The 19210-nt window shown below is 46.4% G+C and overlaps 1 protein-coding gene across 3 annotated transcripts in view; it reads right to left on the bottom strand.

Moving 5' to 3' along the window:
- LOC144127818 (putative D-lactate dehydrogenase, mitochondrial) overlaps positions 1-19210 on the bottom strand; it is a 278355-nt gene that overhangs the window by 44023 nt on the left and 215122 nt on the right. The window lies entirely within an intron of this gene.

Here is a 19210-nt window from a genome sequence, read left to right as displayed (position 1 = left end):
GCTGACTTGCACCCAAAATGGACTGAATCACTCGGCGACGGCGAAGCGACAAGCGTGCTCGGCGGTCGTCGAACAGAATGCCCGCCGCTGTCGGCCGTGCTCAATTTAAAGCTGATAGCGAACATTCGAGATAAAGGGCGCAAAGTTACTAGAACATTCCGGAACAACGTAGAATCAGCTTTGCTTGGCTGCGATCAATCGAGATAAATCTAGTCGCGTCTTGCGTCGCAAACAAAGCGATAAGGTGGTGTCGCGGCAGATTTGAAAAACGAACAAACACTGCAAATATTGGCGGCAATATTCGCAGGTGTGGATTTGTCAAGAGGGAGAGACTCCCCTCTCGCTTGCCTGTGTTTTCCCAGATGTCTGTGAAAAGTTGACCTGTGGGATACGGAATGTTGGTGCAGCTTGGTGGGGGCCGAGATGGGCGCGCATCAGCGATGCTGCATTGCATGCCTACCGTGACGCCCAGCCCCGCCCCCCGGCGCGCTGCGTCCGCGTAGGAACTTCCGGAGAGGAGAGAGAGGGCTTCAGGGGGTGTTGTTTTCTGTTACCTTGACCTGGGTTACTTTTTCTCGTTCTGGAATGCCTGACATGTTCGTGAGTACACAGCGTGTGGACAGTTGGGACATTCTGCTTGAGCAGCACTGCAGATTTAGTTGGGTGCTGTCACGGATCTCCCCGGAGAACACTCGGACCGAAACAATAGACTAGGCGACAGATGTACCCACACAGATGCGCATTTATTACACCCTACATGACACACACACTAACACACGGAACTAACAAAACTAACACAAAACACAAAGACTATCAATACACACGGCCCGGTAACACTGCTACAAGCGTCTACTACTAGCGTTCTACTGGTAGCAGTCGGCGTTCGTGCTCACGGATGGTTCGGTGCGGCTGCGGCGTTGTATGGATCCAGTAGCCGGTGTTGAGGCGGCGTTCGACGTGCTTAGGCTGGCGTCGCTGGCGGCGTCGCTGGCTACGTCGTATAAGCTCCCGGTCCAAGCGCGCGTTGAGGTGATGCCGGTTTTGTTGGCGTTGGGGGCACCACCCGGATGGGTGGCAACAGCGCTGGAGACACACCTGGCCGTAGCAGGTGGTAGCGTCCTCCGTTGACTCCCCAGAACGGGCTCAGACACGGCACGAAGTCCACGATGCGAAGCCGTGGAACGCGAGCTCACCGGGGTAGTAGCCGGCGTCGCTCTCTTCCAGCAGAAGCATCGCTGACCCGCCGGAGCATCCGCTTCTCTGTTCCTCCCCCCGTGCCTCGCTCTCCCTCGCCCTTTTATAGCCTTGGTGCTAGTACTCGTAAGCCTTGTCGTCGTCTTCTTCTCCTATCCACCAATCATCTCTCTCCACCTCACCGAATGCTTCTTCCTCTTCTTTATTCTTCGGTTGTGGTTGTGTTGTGTTTTATGGCACATAGGTAACTAAGGCCATCATGCGCCAAGCACAAGGAATCGGAGAAGTTTTTTTTTTGCTGAATTTTATAGAAACATGAAAAACATCCTTGGTGTAGAGGGCCTCAAGTGTTAGTGCTATCTAGTGAACAGATAGGGAAGTTTTTTTAGAAATGGCTACTACTAAAAGCTTTCAAGAGGGTTGGGTAACCTCAGCAGCTATCCTTGGCTGGGCAAGGATCTTGAGGCTCCCAATAAAACAAATAAAAACCTCAGCCTTTTTCTCAGAGCTGAGAATGTGGCTGAGGTGTATTAAAAATTTCAATGGACCAGTGGGAAAAAGATTTAGAGTTTTCCGAGAAATCCCGTTTCTATTAAAAAGCTAAATACGCAAGACGTGTCTACGATTCCATTATCTCCTAAAAGTAGTGTAGGATGGAAAGTAATGTGTTCATTATAAAATTTATTAAAGTAGTTTTTTCTTTTTTTTTCGAGTTTCATGCAAGAAAATAAGATATGGTTAACCGTAAGCTCATCTCCGCATTTTTCGCAAAGAGGTTTGTGTTGTTTTGCTAGCAGGAAGTTGTGTGTAAGGTGTGTGTGGCCTATTCTAAGACGGCAGAGAATCCCTTCCTTGAAACGTTTCTGGTGCAGACATGACTTCCTTTCGCCTAAAGCCGGCTTAATCAAGTGTACTTTGTTATTCACTTCGTTGTTCCAAGATGGCTGCCATTTTTCTCTAAATTTACTCTGTACTGAGTTCATGCAATCCCTAAAAGATATATTATCTTTTTTTATTTCCTTGCCACGAGCTTGTGCAGCGCACAAATCTGCTCTCTCATTGCCTTTTATTCCGCATGACTCGGGACCCAGCAGAATTTTATGTTTTGTCCTCGAGCTGTGGCTGTTGCTATGTTGTACATGATTTCCCCAAGTAGCGGAGCGATTGCATTTCTATGGTGAAGAGCTGTAAGTACACTTAAGGAGTCTGTGTAAATTATACTGTTTGTGAGGTTTTCGTTTACTATTTTTTCTGTGTGGCTATGCAGACTGCGTAACATTCTGCTCTGAAGATGGATGCACACTGTGGAAGTCGTACTGTGTCCTCCGAATTCCCTCGTACCACTGCGCTTCCTACGTGAGCATTAGTTTTCGAACCATCAGTATAAAAATCTGTGAAGTCGCCGTATTTTTCTTCAAGTGCAAGAAATTCTTGTATGATATGTTGTTGTGGAGTCTGTTCTTTGTGGAACTGTGCAAGAGTAAAATCGCAGACTCTAGGAAAATTGTACCGCGGAGGTAGCGGATCTAGCCATTGTGCAACACCGGGTAACATGTCTAGTACGTCGAGATTCTGGCACATATCTTCAAATCGCAAGAGTAGAGGATTGGTGGCTTGTGGTTTGTTGTTGAATATTATTCTGGAAGGGCAACTCGTTACAAGTGGATAGCAGATGTGTTTTGGTAGTGACCTTACTTTAAGGATATATGAACAAGTCAGAGTGGTTCTTCTATCTTCAAGAGGAGGTTCATTAGTTTCTACATAAAGTACGCGCCACAAGAGAGGCGTAGGCTTGAGTTGTGTACTGGATCCAACTTTTTTAGATATCACGGTCTTGCTGAACCGTACACAATGCACCTATAATCTAACAACGAACGTACCAAAGAGCGGTATATGCTCCGAAGGCATGTTCTATCGGAACCCCAATGTTTCCTTGAAAGCACTTTCAGTTTGTTTAAAGATTGGGAGGCTTTCTTTTTCAGTCTATGTGGGGTAGAAATGTTAGTTTTTTGTCGAATGTTATGCCTAAAAATTTGTGATTTCTTTACTGGTAGCGTAGTTCCATTTAGATGTAGGGTGGGGTCGTTGTGCAAGCCTCTTTTGAGCTAGAAAAGAACTGCAACTGCTTTTTTGTGCGGAGAACTTAAACCCGTTTTTGTCTGCCCAAACCGCTAGTCTGTTTAGTGCGAGTTGTATCTGTCTCTCACAGGTTGATAAGTTGGATGATGTGCATGCAATCTGAAGGTCATCAACATGTACACAATACATGATGGACTTTGGAATTATTTTCGATATGAAATTCATTTTTACAATAAAGAGCGTGGTACTCAGAATGTACCCCTGTGGTACTCCGTTTTCTTGAACGAATTCTTCGGAAAGTGTTGAACTCAGGCGTACGTGAAATGAACGTTTCGACAGGAAATCTTTCAGGCAGTTTAGCATTCTTCGGCGGACACCTAGGTCTGCTAGGTCGCGGAGAATCCCAAACCTCCAGGTAGTGTCGTAAGCCTTTTCCATGTCAAAAAATACTGCTAGACAGTGTTGCCTGTGTATGAACGCCTCTCGTACAGTGTTTTAAAGGCGCACAAGATGGTCAGTTGTCGAGCATCCTTTTTTAAACCCGCACTGGTGGATGTCGAGAAGTTCACGGTTTTCGAGGGTAAACATTAACCTGATATTCAACACACTTTCGAAAGATTTGGCGATGCAACTTTTGAGTGCTATGGGTCAGTAGCTAGCAGCGGAAGTGGGTGGCTTTCCAGTCTTCAGTAATGGCACAATAACTGCTTTTTTCCAAGCCTCTGGTATTTTTCCTAATTTTCATATTTTGTTAAAAATTTTAAAAGTGCTTCTACTGATGCTTTGGAAAGGTGTGCCAGCATCTCATAATGTATTTCATCAGGGCCGGGTGCTGTCTGTTTGCCAGCCGACAGTAGTTAAGTCTGTTCTTCAGCCATGTTTTTGTGCCTAAAAATGACTGTGTAATGTGCGGAACTAGAAACTGTAGAAAAATGTTTCGCTAGAACGTCTGCCTGTTGTTTAATACTTGTTTGTGTGCCTGGGCCTGTGAGAAAAGAGATTGTGAAGGGAGAGTTGCTGCCATTTATTTTGTGAACCTGCTCCCACATTTTCTTCGATGTTATTGAACTGTTTATAGATGTTATATATTTCTGCCATGATGTTTTTCGGCGCTTCGACGAATATACCTCGCTTTGGTTCTTTCTGTTTTGAAATTTACAAAGTTTTGATGAGTAGGGTACCTACGAAAAATTCCCCGTGCTTTATTTTGTTTCCGTTTCGCTTCGTTACATTCTTGTGAGTACCACGGCTTCTTACATTGTCTCACTCGCCCGACGACTGAGGAATAGATATGCGTGCAGCAGTAATTATTCAGGTTGTGGAAACCTTATTTAGTTCGTCAACACTTAGATAATCTGAAAATAGTTTCTCCAGACTAGCATTTTCACGGAGCTTCCCCGTGGGTTATCAAGAACATCCCATCTAAAATCAGTAAAAACAGAAACAGCTCATTTTTCCGGTGCTTGGGGTACAATATGTTTGTTTTCCCGAATTTAGCAGACAGACGTTATTGCATAGAATAAAATCTTCCAAAACGCGGCCTCTAGTGTCAGTTTCTTCACTTCCCCAGAAAGAAGAGTGCGCATTAAAATCCCCGGCTAAGAGATATGGCTCTGGTAGCTGTTCTAGAAGTGTTTCCATGTCGTGAAGTGTAACTGTTTGGTGTGGCTCGAGATATATGGAACATTTTGTGATAGTTTTAAAATGGATAACAGTGACTGCAACTGCTTCAAATTTGGTTTTTAACTTGATTTCACGGGTTGCAAAACCAGACTGGATGATAATCGCAACACCTCCAGAGAGCCTACTCGCTTGCTCTCGGTCACACCAAAAGACTTGGTATATTTTTTTTAAATGCTTGTATGTTTAGAACCTAAGTTCGTTTTCTGTAGGCATAACGCCACAGGGGAAAAAGAGTTTAAAAGATCTGTTACATCACTAATTTTTAAAAGTCCTCGGCAGTTCCAACTAATTAGGAATGTCATGTTGGATAAGTTATGAGGGAGTTAAAAAACTTGTTCAAGTTTTTAAGGGTCCTGTAATGGGGGCCCTGTCTTTTCTTTTACGCCCAAGAGAGCTGTTCCGCCGCTGTAGCGGGGGCGGGTTTTGAGTTGTGTCCATTGCCTCACTAGAGGCCCTGGACGGCCGCGGAGAACCCGCGGGTGTGCGGTTTAGAGGCCTCTCCCGACTGGGGGAAGCCATGAGGGCGGCCGGCTGAAATGCCGGCGTGCCCTTTTTTCCGGATGGCAGGGCAGCCTTCGCTGCGTCTGCGGGGGCGGGAATGGCCCTGCCGGAGGCTTTGCCTGGGGAGTGGCCAGAGCCGGGTGTGGTGCTCCGCCCTTGCGCACCACATCCGCGAAGTTTGTCTTTGCAGTGAATAGAAACGGGTTTGTAAGTGCCAATTTTTTTCTAGCTTCTTTGAATGTTATGTTTTCCTCTGTTCTCAGAGTTATGATCTCTTTTTCAGTTTTCCATCTTGGACAAGACCTGGAGTAAGCAGGGTGATCGCCTTCGCAGTCGGCACAGAAGGAGGCCGCTGCATCGCAGTTCTCAGTTGCATGTTCTTTCGAGGCACATTTCGCGCAGGTTTTATGACTGCGGCAGCTGGTTGACCCATGGCCGTACCTTTGACAGTTAAAGCATCTGCGAGGGTTAGGTATGTATGGTCGGACTTGTATTTTCAAGTATCCCACTTCTATTGTCTCAGGTAGTGTGCTTGCATAGAATGTTAGTATCAAGTGCTTTGTATGAATTTCTTTATCGTCTTTACGTATAGTGATTCTCTGGTCATTGACGACGTTTTGTTCAGAAAGACCAACTAGCATTTCCTTCTCGGTGATGTGGAAGAAGTCCGGGTCAGAGATTACGCCACGGACGGTATTCAGGGTTCGATGTGCAGTGACGGTCACGGGAACATCCACAATAGATTGAATGGCTGGGAGCTTTATATGCTGTGCTACGTTGTCAAGTTGGAGTAGAAGGTCTCCACTGGCCATTTTGCTGACTTTGTATTTTATGCCTAAGGATTCTGTCAAGCATTTTGACACGAGGAATGGGGACAATATTCGAGCTGGTTTTTCTTGGATTTGAGAATGGATCACATGATATTTAGCAAAATTCTTTTTGCTTCTCTGCAGGAACTGTGCTGTGGCTTCGATCCGCCTCCTTTTATCGGGGCGATCAGATGCTGAGAGAAGGTTTGCCATAGATTAAGTATGTTGTTCGGCCGTAGTGCCAGCCAGCCACCATGGAGTCCAACAAGGGGACGGGACAGGAACTTGAAAGAAGTCCTGCCCACGCCAGCTGTACACCTCAACTATAACCCAATATGACGAAACTCAGGGTGGTTGGCCACACAAGGTTAGCCCTCACCGCCAGAGAAAAAAGGAAGAAACTAGAAGTGAGTAGCAGACAGGAGAGTTGTGAGAAAGGGGTAGGAAAGTTAAAGATTTAGGGGAGAATAGGAAAAGGCGACTGCCGATTTCCTTTTGTCGGGTCAGGCCGGAGGTGCCGTCTACAGGAAGCTGGGGCCAAAGTGGTGTGTTGCCTCCGCCGAGGGGCCTTAAAGGTCCAAACGCCCGGCATCGGCTCAACCACCAGAATCCCCTTTTCCGCGGACACGGCGATGCCGGCTAGGCGCGGGTGCTCTAGTCTGTGGTGATGCACGGTTCACCATCATCCCATTGTGGGGATGTCCCTGCGGATGCTCGGGAACCCGCGGTGTCGCCACTCACCGACGCCTGCAAGCTGCAGGCGCCCCCCTGCGGGGATCTTTATTCTTCGGTTAATCCACGTCGTCTTCTTCACACCTCTTTACTTCATAACTTTATTTTGGACTCCTTGTTATATGTGACAAGGGACCCCTCTCTCAAGAGTTTTTCCATGAAAAACTGCTCGCGTCATACTCATCTTCAAGCCATCCAGCTAACCGACTATATTCTGTGCCGGTTCTAGACTCAGCACACAACACACCGCAGATGTCTAGCATGTACCAAGAGCACCCCACTAACATAGCACACCAAACTGCGTTTTCAGAACACTAACACACCACTGCCGTTGTCCGTACAGAGACCTTAATAAACATGTTGGTGTCCACAACACACTACCTTGCATAATCGCATAACAACAACAACACCAACACCACCAACAACAAGATACATCCCAGAGATACCTAGAGCTGTTTAGTTGGCTCTATTTGTATACAGGTCTAATCTTTAACACATTACATCCGTTTTGCCTGACACATCCGAAAACACATCCCCATTGCTTTAGAGTAGGGCCTTTATCTGTGATCATCGGTCTTCATTTAAATTGGGGTTTATTAGCACCTTATCCCATCCTACAGTTTTCTTCCCACTGCACGTGGGCACCTCCACAACATCATCTGTCTCCTCGGCTACTACCGAGAATGCTACCTTGGGGGCGCACTGTACAGGAACTCTTTCTTCATACTTTTTCAACATGTTTGCATGGAAAACCTTCTTGGTGTTATTTATCAGTAACTCATAATCCATGTCATTTTTCTTCTGCGTCACAAGGTAAGGGCCCTTCTATCGCATCAGTAAATTATTATGATCCGTGGGTAGCAGGACGAGAACCCTATCGCCCGGATTCAGATTCCTGTGAATAGCTTTCTTTTCATAATATCATTTATGGCGTTCACGCACCTTTTCCAGGCATTGATGTGCCAGCCTGCATGTTTCCTTCAACCTGTCCCGCAACTAAAGAACGTACGTGTATGTTGTATTGAGATCTGATGCAATTTCCTTATTACCCCACAGCCCCTTAAATATTGCAAGTGGACTTCTAATGGTCCTCCCATATAAAATCTCGAAAGGCGAGAAACCAAGACTCGTTTGCGGTACTTCGCGGTAAGAGAACAAAAGAGCTGGGAGATATCTATCCCAATCAGTAGGTCTCTCCTGGCACATTTTCTTTATCATAATCTTGACGGTGCCGTTGAAACGCTCTACAAGCCCATTACACATGGGATGGCAAGGCGTCGTCAGTAACTGCCTTACTGACAAACGGGGGTTAACCTCCTTCATTAGTTCCGATGTGAAGTTCGAGCCCCGGTCACTCAAAACTTCCCTCGGGAACCCATAACGCGAAAACACTTCCACAGGACCCTCCTCAACTTGGATACTGTCAATAGTCCTCAGTGGAATAGGGTCAGGATAAAGAGTGGCCACGTCAACGAGAGTAAGCCCATATCTATTGCCTTTGACGGATACTGGAGAGATTGGCCAGATTGTCAATAGCCACTATCTGAAACGGCAGGTCGATGGCTGGCATCTTGCCCAAAGGTACGCGAACAACTCTTCCCTTCGGAACTGTGCGCTGGCACACGTCACATGAGCGAGCAAAGCGCTTAACGTCACTCTGAACACCGGGCCAAAAGAACTCCTCGGTGATCCTAGACACCGTTTTTTGAACACCAAGGTGTCCGGCCATAATGGCGTCATGTCCTAAGCATAGCACGGTCTCTCGCATATCTCTCGGTAACACCAGCTGTTGGAACCGCCTTCCTGAAATAAATATGCATTCCCTGTGCAGAAGACCATTTACCATTTGATATTTGTGTGTTGTGTTGGGTTTAATGGCACATAAGCAGCTAAGGCTATCATGCGCCAGGCTCAAGGTATATGAACACTTTTCTGTAGGTGGGAGGAAACAGGGTTGTGTAGAGAACTTAAATTGCTATTTCGTTCTGGTAGTAATAAGAGAAAGAAGAAATTTTATAAATGGCTAAAAATAAACGCTTTCAAGAAGGTCAGATAACCTCAGTAGCCATCCTTGGCTGGGCAAGGATCCTGAGGCTCCCAACCATTCAAATAACCACCTCAGCCCTCTTCTCATGGAATGAGAAAATGGCTGAAATGAATCCCATTTTAAAGCAAAGCTGTGGATCAAAGTTTACAGTTTCTGAAGAACATCTGCTTCTTTTAAAAAGCTAAAAACGGACGATATGTTAATAATAACATTTTCGCCTAAAAGCAGCGCTGGGTGTAAAGGAATGTATTCATTATAAAACTTCGTAAAGTGCTTATTTCTTAGTTTTTCGAGTTTTGCACACGAGAATAAAATATGGTTTATTGTTAGTTCGTCTCCACATCTTTCACAACGAGGTTTGTCTTGTTTCGTTAGTAAGAAATTATGTGTGATGTGTGTATGTCCAATGCGGAGACGACATAAAATTACTTCAATAAATCGTTCCTGGTGCCTACAGGTCTTCCATTCACCCAGGACAGGTTTTACAAAGTGCAGCTTGTTGTTAACCTGGTTGTCCCAAGAGGCCTGCCATTTTTCTCTCAATTTATTCTGGACTGACTTGATGCAGTCCTTATGCGGTATGTTTACTGGTTTTATTTTTGCGTTAAGGGCAAGTGCGGCGCTTGCATCAGCGCTCTCATTTCCGCTGATGCCCACGTGACTGGGAACCCAGCAAAACTTTATTGTATGTCCTTGTGAATCAGCTCGTATTACATTATGCATTATGTTTCCTATTAAGGGTTCAGTTGCATTTCTGGGGTTTATGGCTGTAATTACGCTGAGGGAGTCACTGTAGATAACACTGTTCTGTATGTTTTTCTTCAATATTTGTTGTACAGCTAGAGCAATGGCGTAGCATTCTGCTGTAAATATTGAAGCGCACTGAGGCAGCCTGACTACTTTTTCCCATTTCCCTTGCACTATCGCGCTCCCTACATAGAGTGCTGTCTTAGATCCATCTGTGTAGAAATCTGTGCAATTCTTGTATTTTTCACTTACTCCAAGAAACTCTTGCTGTATATATTCGAGTGGGGTAGGTCTTTTTTGAATGTTTGTCAGTGCGAAATCGCATACACCAGGAAACAAGTACCAAGGTGGCAACCTATCGGGTCTCTGGGCAACATCAGGAAGTGCATCTAGTATGTTTATTTCTTGGCATATTTCTTCAAAGCAGAGGAGCAATGGTTTTACAGCTTGAGGTTTGTTGGTGAACAGTGTTCTGGATGGGCATTTTGTAACTATGGTGTAACAAAGATGTTTCGGTAGCGACATTATTTTCAGTACGTATGCACAGGTAAGCATTGTTCTCCTGTTGGTGAGGGTCGGTTCATTTGCTTCTACGTGAAGGCTATTTATGGGTGATGTTCTGTAAGCACCAGTTGAAAGGCGCAACCCGAGGTTTTGTACTGGATCTAGCTTTTTAAGGTATGATGGCCTCGCAGACCCATACACTATGGATCCATAGTCTAACGAAGAGCGTACTAGAGAGCGATAGATGTGCAATAGGCACCTCCTGTCGGATCCCCAACGCTTCCGTGAGAGTACTTTAAGTATATTCAGGGATTGGGTGGCTTTCTTTTTTAGGGTGTTTATATGTGGTAGAAACGTTAGCTTTTTGTCAAAAGTTAAGCCTAAAAATTTGTGTTCTTGTTTTACTGGAAGTGTGGTGTCGTTCAAGTGGAGGGTGGGATTAATCTGCAGTCCTCTCTGCAGCGAGAAAAGAACCGCAACAGTTTTCTGGGGAGAAAACCTAAATCCATTTCTGTCTGCCCAAAGTGCTAATTTGTTTATTGTGAGTTGTAGTTGTCTCTCACAAGTTGCCAGGCTAGAAGATGTGCATGCAATTTGAAGGTCATCAACGTAGACCGAGTACATAATGGACTGTGGAATTATACTACCTAAAGAATTCATTTTTACTATGAACAATGTAGTACTTAAAATGCATCCCTGAGGAACGCCGTTTTCCTGAGTAAAATTATTTGAGAGGGTTGCGCCTAGACGAACTTGGAAAGAACGGTTGGATAAAAAGTCGCTCAAATATTTCAGCATCCTCCCGCGGATACCGAGCTCTGCCAGGTCGCGAAGAATCCCGAACCTCCAGGTCGTGTCATATGCCTTCTCCATATCGAAAAAAACTGAAAGGCAGTGTTGTCTGTGTATAAAGGCCTCTCGGATTGTGTTTTCCAGGCGGATTAAATGGTCGACTGTGGAACATGTTTTTTTAAAACCACATTGGTGGACATCAAGAAGCTCTCGGGATTCTAGAATAAACATTAATCTAATATTTATAACACTCTCAAAAGATTTGGCAAGACAGCTTGTAAGGGTTATAGGCCTGTAACTGTTAGGGGAAGTTGGTGGCTTTCCTGGTTTTAGAAATGGAACAATAATGGCTTTTTTCCAAGCAGCTGGTATTTTCCCTACTACCCATATTTTGTTAAAAAATTTTAACAGAACTTCTACAGATTGCTCAGATAGATGGGATAGCATTTCATAATGAATTTCGTCGGGGCCTGGTGCAGTTTGTTTACCTATAGACAGCACTCTCTGTATTTCTTGAAGTGTAATCAAATTATTGTAAGGCTCGTTTGTGCTGCCTGCCGTAGGGAGTCTTTGTTTTTCGGTTGTGTTTTTGTATTTTAAGAATGACTGTGTATAGTGGGAAGAACTAGAAACTATAAAAAATGTTGCCCCAAAATGTCTGCTTGTTCTTTAATACTTGTCTGAATTCCAGGATCCGTCAGCAGAGGAAGGGTGAATGGGGAATAGCTGCCATTTACTTTTCTGACCTGCTCCCACAGTTTTTTTGATGTTACCGAGCTGTTTATGGACGACACATAATTTTGCCAAGACATTTTTTCCGCCTTCCGCCGTATATATCGGGCTTTAGCTTTTGCCTTTTTGAAAGCTATTAGATTTTCGTGAGTTGGATACCTACGAAATACACCCCAGGCCTTATTTTGTTGTTTTTTGGCTTCCCAACATTCTCGCGTCCACCATACCTTGTGGTTCTGGCGCACCACGCCTGTGGACAGGGGAATAGCTAGCCGTGCAGCATCGATGATACGCTTTGTAAGAATTTCATTGATTTCATCTATGCTAAGTGTTTCTGAGTAAATGTCCTCTAATCTGGCCTTTTCTCTAAACAACGCCCAATCAGCTAGATGTAGCTTCCATCGCCGTGGTTTGGTCGGGATGACTGCAGGTGAGGATGATAGGCTTATAAAAACTGGTAGGTGATCACTCCCAAACGGGTTGTCTAAAACGTCCCACTTAAAATCACTAAAAACAGAAGGTGAACAAAAAGACAGGTCTAAACTGCTCATTTTCCCAGACGTTGGGGAACAGTATGTGGCCTTTTTCGTATTTAAAAGACATAGACTATTCGTCAGGATAAAATCTTCGATTATTGGACCTCTAGCGTCACAGCGTTCGCTTCCCCACAGGGAGGAGTGAGCATTAAAATCCCCAAGTAACAGATATGGCTCCGGAAGTTCTCTGATCAGTTGCTGTAGATCATGGAGTGTTAACATAAAATGTGGAGGAATGTATACGGAACAGATTGTTAGTGTTTTGTAGCTTACGATACTGACTGCAACCGCCTCAAGTTTTGTTTTGAGTTTAATTTCTGGAGCAGGGACGCCGCTTTGAACGACTATCGCGACGCCTCCCGATAGCCGATTTGCCTGCTCTCGATCGCGTCTAAAAGTTTTATAATGTTTCAGGATATGTACATGTTGTGGACCAAGATTGGTCTCCTGAAGACATAAAGCTGTGGGTAACATTGACCATAAAATATGTGTTATGTCGCTGTAATTCCGCATAAGTCCTCTACAATTCCAATGGATTAAAAAAGCCATGTTTATGTTTTTGAGAGGAAATGAAAGGGGATTTACTTAAGTAGTGGGCCCGTTATTAGGGGCCGGTCTTTTTCCGCTCAAGAGAGCTGTTCCGCCTCTGCAGTGGAGGCGGAGTGGCAGTTATATCCATCGCCTCACGCGAGGCGCTGGAGGACCGCGGGGAAGCCGCGGGTTTGTGGGTTTCAGTCCTCCCCCGGTAGGGGGAAGTCCTGCGGGATGCCGACGCATGGACCGGCGCTCCCTGCTTTGACACTGGCAGGGCAGCTTTCGCTGACCCTGCCTGGGGCGTGAATGGTCCTGCCATTGGCTCGATGGAAGTGGCCTCGGCAGCGACCGGGGTGCTGTGTGGTGCACCGCCCCTGCGCACCACATCAGCAAAGCTGGATTTTGCTGTGAAGGAGAACTGGTTGGTAACGGCAAATCGCCTTCTTGCTTCTTTAAATGAAATGTTTTCCTTGGTTTTTATCGTGATAATCTCTTTTTCCTTCTTCCAGGACGGACAGGCCCTGGAGTATGCAGCATGTTCTCCTTCGCAGTTAGCGCAGCGCAGGGCTGCGTCACATTCCTCAGAAACGTGATCTTTGGAAGCACATTTTGCGCACGTTTTGTGGCCGCGGCAGCTCTGTGAGCCGTGGCCAAACCTTTGGCAGTTGAAGCATCTTCGTGGGTTTGGAATGTAGTGCTTGACATTTACTTTTAAGTATCCTACATCGATGGTTTCTGGTAATGTACTTGTATTGAATGTTAGAACCAAGTGTTTTGTCTCTATTTCTTTATTGTCTTTCCGGATTTTGATTCTGTACACATCTGTGACATTTTGGTCAGACAGGCCTTCCAGCAATTCTTTCTCGGTTAGGTGTATGAAGTCGTTTTCAGAGATGACACCACGGACTGAGTTTAGGGATCGGTGCGCTGTTATGGAAACTGGGATTTCTCCGATGGATGCAATGTTTGCGATTTTCGAGTTCTGGGTGTTGTCAAGGAGTTCTAACAATAAGTCTCCGCTGGCCATTTTAGACACCTTGTAGCCAGGGCCCAGGGTATCTGTTAGGCATTTAGACACAAGGAACGGAGAAATTATTCTTGCTTGTTTTTCATTACTTTCGCTGTGGATTACATAGAACTTGGTGAATTTCAATGTCGGTTTCTTTTTTGAAAAAAAGTCTGCTGCTTCGTTCCGCCCTCTCTTGAGAGAGCGATCGGGTTTTGAAAGGGGGGAGCCATAAAAAATGAAGTTTTTCAGTCATGGTGCCAGCCACCCACCATGGAGTCCAACAAGGGGACGGGACAGGAACTTGAAAGCAAGCCCTGCCCACGCCAGCTGTACACCTCAACTATAACCAAATCCGACACAACTCAGGGTGGTTGGCCACACATGGTTAACCCTGGCCGCCTATGAGAAGTGAAAAAAACTAAGAAGTGAGTAGGAGATAGGAGAGTTGTGAGAAAGAGATAGGAAAGTGAAAGACAGAGTGGAGGATAGGAAAAGGCGACTGCCAATTTCCCCCCTTCGGGTCAGGCCGGAGGTGCCGCCTACGTGAAGCTGGGGCCAAAGTGGTGTGTTGCTTCCGCCGAGGGGCCTTAAAGGTCCAAACGCTCGGCATCGGCTCAACCACCAGGATCCCCTTTTCCCCGGACACGGCGATGCCAAGCACGGCGAGGCGTGGGTGCTCGGGTCCGTGGTGATACACAGTTCACCATCATCCCTTGCGGGGATGTCCCTGCGGATGCTCGGGTACCCGCGGTGTCGCCACTCGCCGTCGCGACGCCTGCAAGCTGCAGGCGCCCCCCTGCGGGGACATTTGATATTTGAAAGATGTAAGACTCTTCTTTCTTTTCACTTTTTCTCCGACTCTTTCGAAGCAGGTCTTCAGGCTCGGGTCTTCCTTTCGCCTAATTGCAATTTCGCCCGGTGTTACGCTCAGGCACATCGTAACAGGAGCAGAGAGCGGACGCTGCGTTGTTCGGGCTGTCGCTTGAGCTCTTGTCTCCACTGCCGACGAGAAGCTGACTGCACCCGACTGAGCTGTCGCGGGCTTTTCCTCCTTTGGATTTTCTTCAACGTCGAGCATCCTCCACTCGGGATCGGGGTCTTCGACACTTCTTGCACCCGTAATGTTTCCCAGGATGAGATCGTAGATGGGTTGGTCTACGCATTTTGCCACCACCTGCCCAGTATAATATGGCGTGGACACTAGGATCCTGGCTTCAAGAAGGTACCTCTCTGTGCTGTCTACCAGAGTGACGACCGATGCTTCCTCTGTAAGATCCTCATCCTACACCTGGCTTCTCCGAACCAAGCCCGTGTTGGCTCCGCTGTCTCTAAGCACCAATATAGGACGGTCCCCTATTTGCCCAACCACCACTGGCATTGCTGCTTTCGACTTGGGTGTTCCACTCACTGCCTCATTTTCCAGCGGCGTTTGCCCTCCTTTCAGCTGTGGAACTTAGGGTGGCGTGACAAGTTCTACCCTTGAGTCGACAACGCATGCAGCTCTGTCCTGCGTTCTGTATCGGCACTCATCCAGAGTATGACCCCTCCTGTTACAACCTTGGCACACAAACTGTGTTTTTTTGGGCAGCGCTACAAGTCCGAGAGTCATCTGCATGGTGTCCCACCTTGCCGCAGAGAAAACACCTTACTGGCGCCTTAGATGCACCGCCATATGCTCTTGGTTTTGCCGCATCTGTCCACAGGATCTTTTGGGCTTCCTTCTTTGCCTTACTCATATTTCTCAGCCCTTGAGCCTCGAGGAAATGGTCTGCAGTGACGGCAAACTTTTCCAATGAACACAACTTACTTTCTTTCAGGAATAGCGCTAGCTTTGAGCTGCAGCACGCTAAAAATTGCTCTGTGACCAGCTTGTCACGCACCCCTTCAAAACTCTTTTCTGTGTTTGACATATCAAGCCACCTATCAAAATAGTTGGTCAGCCTGCAGGAAAACTGCTTAGCAGTTCAAGAATCCTCTTGTTTCGCGGTGCGAAATCTCTCACAAAAACCCTCTGCCGTAAGCCTTAATCTTTGGAGGAGTGCCTTTTTGACTTTCTTCTAGTCCATGGAATCAGCAGCAGGCATCCTTCCAAACACATTGAGCGCCTCGCTGACTAAACACATGCTCAATTCCGTGGCCCATTCACTGTGCCCCCAGCCTTGCCCCATAGCTATCAGCTCGAATCGTTGCAGATATGCGTCCAGATCGTCTCTTTTGTCATCGAAGTGAGCCATCAGCTTTCTTCGACAAATTCTGGCCGGTCTAGAAGATTCTCTACCCGCTAAGGAACGCTGTTCACTGTCCGTGATCTCCTCATTTATTCCCGCGACATGCACCTGATTCCACAAAAGAAACTCCTTCTCCCGTTCTATCCTTTTCTCTCGCTATTCTGCCTCGCGAGCTCTTTCATCAGCTTCGCGAGCGTCTGCGTGTGCTGGCGCCCTTTCCTCTCTCTGCCTATCTGCCTCCTCTTTCTGCCTCTTTGCCTCCTCTTTCTGCCTCTTTCGCTCCTCGTTATAGAGACGCATCGCTTCTTCCTTGCTTAACACTAGCTTGAGCGCCAGTTCTAACGTTTTTACCAAAGTAATACTTTCTGCCGTCGAGAGATCCGAAAGATCCGAGACAAAGCAAAAAAGAAGCAAGCAAATGAATCCTGGCACAGGCTCGCCACTTAACTTTGTAACGGATCTCTCTGGAGAACACTCGGACCGAAAGAATGGACTAGGCGACAGGTGTACCCACACAGATACATATTTATTACACCCTACGTGACACACACACTAGCACAAAAACTAACAAAACTAACACAAAACACAAAGACTATCAATACACACGACCCGGTAACACTGCTACTAGCGTCTACTACTAGCGTTCGTGCTCACGGTTGTTTCGCTGCGGCTGCGGCGTTGTATGGATCCAGTAGCCGGCGTCGAGGCGGCGTTCGACGTGCCTGGGCTGGCGTCGCTGGCGGCGTCACTGAATGCGTCGTATAAGCTCCAGGCCCAAGCGCCCGTGGAGGTGATGCCGGTGTTGTTGGCGTTCGGGACACCACCCGGATGGGTGGCAACAGCGCCGGAGACACCCCTGGCCGTAGCAGGCGGTAGCGTCCTCCGTTGGCTTCTCAGAACGGGCTCAGGCACGGCCGGAAGTCCACGATGCGAAGCCGTAGAACGCGAGCTCACCGGAGCAGTAGCCGGCGCCGCTCTTTTCCAGCCGAAGCGTCCCTGACACGCCGGAGCCTCCGCTTCTCTGTTCCTCCTCCTCCCCCCTGCCTCGCTCTCCCTCGCCCTTTTATAGCCTTGGCGTTAGTACACGTAAGCCTTGTCGTCGGCTTTTTCTCTTCTCCACCAATCATCTCTCTCCACCTCACCGAATGCTTCTTCATCTTCTTTTTTCTTCGGTTAATCCACGTCGTCTTCTTCACACCTTTTTCCTTCATAATTTTATTTTGGACTTTTATTATATGTGACAGGTTCTCATGGGCACCGCACTTCGCACAGGTGAGTTTTCTACAGCATGTTTTGGATCCGTGTCCGCAGGTTTGGTCGTTGAAGCGTCTTTTCAGGTTTGGGATAAAAGGCCGGACTTTACAGTGAATGAATTCTGCTTTCACAACATCTGGTAGACGGGACCATTCAGTTTTTAGGATGATATGAAGTGTCACTCCCTCTTCACCATTCCGCCTTATGGTGATGCGGCGAAGGGCAATGACACCTTGATCTCGGAAGCCTTATTGGAAATCAGACTGTTACGCTGGTCAGATATCGTTCTGATATGACACCTTGTAATGTATTTAGATTGCATTGTATTGTATAGTATTGGGTTTTATGGCGCATAAGCAAATCAGACAATCATGCGCCAACCGCATGGTATCATTTATTTCAAGAATTGGGTGTCCTCAGCGAAATTCGTTGCCCGGACAACGACTCCGAGGAGCCCAAGAAATCGAATGCAGATATCCGCCTTCTTCTCAGGCCTGAGAAAATGGAGGTGTATCATGATATCACTCAAAGCACCTGGTAAGAATTTTAGAATTAGTAGTTATGTGGTATTATAATCTGTTCACGATCGCCGCGTCTTTCAGAAAACTAAAAACAGATGAAATTCTTACAAGTGGATAATCTCGTGAAAGCAAATTGGGGTGAAAGGGAATGCGTTCATTGTAAAATACTTTACTTTTTTTTTCCTTACATATTTTTTCCTTAGCCGTTCGAGTTGTGTGCACTAGAATAAGATGTGGTTCACTGTGAGCTCGTCTCCACATTACTCACAAAGGTCTGTCTTGTTCTGTCACTAGAAAGCTATGTGTTAGGTGTGTGTGCCCAATGCACAAGCGGCATAAAATTACCTCTATAAAACGTTTCTGATCTTTGGATGATATATATTCTCCCAGAATAGGTTTTAGTAAATGTAATTTGTTATTTTCTTCACTATTCCTTGTAGACTGCCATTTTTATTTGTTTATTTTTAACTAACGTTATGCAATTTGCATCGGGTATATTTACAGTACTGACTGCCTTATGGCGAGCTGGAGCAGCGCACACGTCAGCTCTCTCGTTTCCGCTAATTCCAAGATGGCTTGATATCCAACAGAGCTTAATTACATGTCCTTGTGTTTCAGCAGTTCTTATGTTATGTATACACCTCCTATTAAAGGTTCTCTAAAATTTTGGCGTTCGGTGCTCTGATTACACTCAGTGAGTCCGTGTAGATAATGTTGTTTGGAATGTTCTTTTTGACTATTCTTGATACAGCCACCACAATGGCTGTTTAGATTGCGTTGGGAGGGGATGGTCACCACGAGGTGAGCAAACTGCTTTTGCCTGAGGAGGTTGTAAGAATGATCTTTCTGCAACTCTTCAATAAGGAGGTCGCCAGACGATTTTTTTTGAATTTGTACTTTTTTCTATCATTTTCTCAAGGGTTCTAGCTATAACAAAAACAGACATTCCAGCAACTGGGTTGGTATATACCAGAGTAAATAACCAGAAAACCAGAAAAGAGGTCACAGCCAGGTCGAGTACTAGTGAAGCTTTCATCGGTGCGGTTCCTTTTCAGGGACCGATCAGGTTTTTTGGAAGAAGTACTGATGCGGTGTGGGTATGCGGACGGTTCCTGAAATGTCGCCTGTATATTCACAGCACGGTCCCGGAGCCCCCGACTGGTAAACAGACAGGGAGCCCGTCAGCCGGACCTTGACCATGGCCCTTACCACCACCGTTGATGGTTTCTACCCTTCACCATAAAAGCTATCGCCACGGTGCGGATGACAGCTTCGGTATAGGGACTAAGGGTCCGTGGTGGCGCCAAG

The sequence above is a fragment of the Amblyomma americanum genome, chromosome 4 (assembly GCF_052857255.1).
Source record: "Amblyomma americanum isolate KBUSLIRL-KWMA chromosome 4, ASM5285725v1, whole genome shotgun sequence".
Lineage (NCBI taxonomy): Eukaryota > Metazoa > Arthropoda > Arachnida > Ixodida > Ixodidae > Amblyomma > Amblyomma americanum.
The sequence above is the reverse complement of the archived record's forward strand: the minus strand, read 5'-3'. Positions and strand labels throughout refer to the sequence as shown.